Genomic DNA, 4,045 nt, shown 5'->3' on the forward strand with positions numbered 1-4,045 from the left:
TATATTAGCGTCAATTATACAAAAACAGAATATAGCGTAAAAAAATCCATGATTGCAAGAAGACAAAACTTTTCTCCTAGTTCTTTAACGATATAGTTAAGAAAAGAACATAAGAAACCTAAAACACCCAAGCATTAAATTTAGAAGAAAAATGGGTTTTCATTTGAATTTTCGCTACAAAAATGTGTAATAATGCTAAATTAAAACAATTATATTTGCATGTAAAACAATCAAAATCACTGAAAGGAATGAAATCTATGCTTAGGTTCCGCGATGACTCAGTGGTAGAGCGTTTACTTCTGGTGCCTGGGGTCCTTGGTTCGATCTCAGCTAACGCCAAGTGAGATTTGTAGTGGATGAACACCGTGTGCGTGGGCTTTCTCGGGGATTTCCCGTTTCTTCCCACTTTCTTCATTCCACCATTTCATTCATTACTCATCATCACCGTCTCCTTCAGCCTAGCCGGCATAATCGGAGGACGGCAAACTGAAAGATTTCATTTTTAATTGTCCATCGTCAATCTTCGATTTGCTTATAAAATTTATCTTCAAACTAGGAATGTTTGGTTTGTAAATATGATATATGTCTAGTTTTTGTGATTTCATAGATCCGCAAGTCGTTACTTTATTTTCACATAGTTTAAAAATACTGCTTAAATCTCCAATGAAATTCCAAAGTAACTAAGAAGTACAGAAAATATTATGTGAAAAAAAACTAAATTGGTCAAGAACCTATTTAATAACTTGTCAATGTCAGAAGACTTATATTGGAATGACTAAAAGGAATGTAGCAACATGAATTAAAGAACATTTGAGAGACTAAGGATCTAGATTTTGCAGTATCAGGGTTATCTATAGAATTGTATGCGTCTAAGAACTTCATTGATAACGTATAGCTGCTCCATAACACTCTTCACAAATTGAATGATCTACTTATAAATCGTATTACAAATAGATAGCCAAAACTTAATTTAGATAAAGGTTTACTGACTAAAAGTTGGAATTATATTCTTAAGCTATATAACTCATCGGAAAATTATTAACTTTAGTTCGTTTGTGATTACTCAATAATTTTCGTACTGAAGAGAATTGCAGCTCGCTCGTAGTTAAACAGTTAGCTTATGCGCCTCTGGTGTGGGAGACCGGGCTTCGGCTCCCGGCGGGAGCACATGTGGTTCGGATTTCACGTTAACCAGTAGGTCCACGTCTCATATAGGCTCGCTGCTGAAGAAAGAGACTCTAAAACTACAATCAAATCAAATCAAATTGAAGACAGTTTTTCAGCATTTTTTCATACTTATACATAAAATATAAATACAGTGCTTGGCAACTCTGAGTAATAAGTAAAATGATTTTCAATTTACTTCTTAAGTAAGCAATTTTATGGGGTTTTTCTACTTTTTTTCTATTCTTTTACCAGTATATTTTTCAGCAATAGTTTACTTTCCGGAAATTTTTGTAGTGTTTTTATGAGGTTGTTTAGTTTGATATTTTGGATGACGACATCAGTGAGACTAACTTATCAACCTTATTTATTACTTAATGATGAAGTTTGTCTTGTTAAAGATACCAGAGAACTACATAGGTATTGAAATCATCAAATTATAAATAAAACTACTAAAATGCGTAAAGATACGTTGACTTTATTGACTTTTTATTATACTTAATTGCATATCAAAGATAAATAAATAAAAATAAAACAAATTAACATTTTATTCAACTATAGCTCTTTGACATCTATACAGTTGATGTTCCGAGAGTACGTGGCCAGTGTGTGAGATGCGTCATGGACCTGTCCAGTTATAATTTAAGTGTCCTTTCATCTTCTACGCATTCTGAAAATGAGGAATCAATCCGATGTCTCCTCTTTGATATTGTATTTTTTGATGTCTAACAGTGTATATTGATTGCTTATTATTACTTTCATGATATCATGAATTTGTGTAGATTACTTAGAAGTTGCAACCAAATTTATACTTTCCTCATAATTTTGCAAGAATAAATAGTAATGAAGCAATGATTGAATTTTTCCTGGTAACGTGATTTTAGTAACTCTACTTGGGCTATCAGTCAGGTGAAAGTATTGACATTCGACGTTTCGAATGAGACATCACATTCATCTTCAGGGATTCTAATGAAGAGACTGGAGATGTGAGCATGTATATATAGTGACTACTTAGGGGCAGAGCTATGAATGGTGGCTTATGATTGACAGAGGAAAATGATGACTTATGATTGGTTGAGAAATGCTGGCTCCTGATTGGCTGTTGTTTCTGCTACAAGAAATGGTGTGTGGCTAAGAGAAGTGTGGAGAAATGGCTACTAGGAACAAAAACAGGCATTCAAAAAGGCCATTTCTCTTAGCCATAACAGCAGGCAATCAAAAGCTAGCATCTCTCAGCCAATCACAAGCCCCCATTCATAGATGTGCCCTTAAGTAGTCACTATATATACTTGCTCACTTCTCTGGTCTCTTCATTATAATCCCTGAAGATGAATGCGATGTCTGCATTCGAAACGTCGGATGTCAATACCTTCACCTGGCTGATAGCCTGGGAAGACATTACAATCTCTGAAGATGAATGCGATGTTTGCGTTCGAAACGTCGGATGTCAATACCTTCACCTGTCTGATAGCCCGAGAAGAATTACTATAATAATAATATTGTCACACGCTTACAGTTCAATTGTTAGTATCTAATAAAGACAGGCAGTCGTGGCAAATGACAGGCAAATTACGAAATAAATTTTAAAGTGGCAGTTTGTTTTATAAAGAAGTCGGTTATATTTACTATCGTGAAAAATTTAGATATTTATTAGTTTTAAATTACTTATATTCTTTTTCCTTTCACTTTATTCATTTCTACATTTTAAATAAATTCTGTGTTATATACTACAAAATCTATAAGTGTAGAACGAAATAACTTTTAACTGGAACTAAAATTATACATTTAGAAACCGAGAGTACGATTGTAACAAGTAACAAATAGTACTATATATATATATATATATATATATATATATATATATATATATATATATATATAACTTTGATACTTCTTTTTCTTTTAATAATATATGGCAGCAAAGTGAATCGTTGGATTATTACTGAGAAATCTTTCATTGTGACAACTACTAAAAGTTGCAGCATAAAGAATTGTTTTTGTGTAATTTTTGAAAACATTTTATAACCATCCTTAAATTCTCAATTATTTTATATAGTCGTACTTACAAATATGTATAAGAAACAAGATCTGAACCATTAGTTTATAGGTCGATAGAATAAGATAAAACCATTCTGATAAATTTGAAATAATAATTTAATGAATTCAGAAGAAACAAAGTGAACATTTGCCATAACTTTAGTGGCAATTTGATAAAAACTTTCTAAGTATTTTACCATTTCTACATTTTTGAATGGCATTGAGAGAATGCGTGAAAAGGATTTTTACATCATTTTGTTTACATACCTAACGAAGTAATCTTTGTTATTTAGCAATGAATAATAAAGGTTTCAATTATTTATTTGCAACTCTGAAACTTAAATTTGTTCTTAAAATTAATTATCTAAGTTCTGACAATAGAAAGACTTGATAAGGAACAATTTTGTTGTTAAAATATTGTGTAAACATATTACGTTCCCAGTGTAAAAGTCATAAACTATTTAATTTTGTCATGATTATTTCCATGAAAACTGAATTGAGATTTCTTTGGATAATAAGAAAAGCACCCTAGGTCTACCATTTGATAAAATTCTGATCTCATAAAAAAATGTTCCATTATGTGGCTTCTAAAATAGCCAGAAGATGACTGTTGAGAAAAGATGAAAATGATTGAAATTGTACACTATATTAGTACCACTGTTAAAAACACAAGATTAAAATGATTGAGATTGTACACTATATTAGTACGACTGTTAAAAACACAAGATTAAAATGACTGAGATTGTACACTATATTAGTACGACTGTTAAAAACACAAGATTAAAATGATTGAGATTGTACACTATATTAGTACGACTGTTAAAAACACAAGATTAAAATGATT

The sequence above is a fragment of the Thermobia domestica genome, chromosome 8, assembly GCF_964235325.1.
Source record: "Thermobia domestica chromosome 8, izTheDome1.hap1.1, whole genome shotgun sequence".
Classification (NCBI taxonomy): Eukaryota; Metazoa; Arthropoda; class Insecta; order Zygentoma; family Lepismatidae; genus Thermobia; species Thermobia domestica.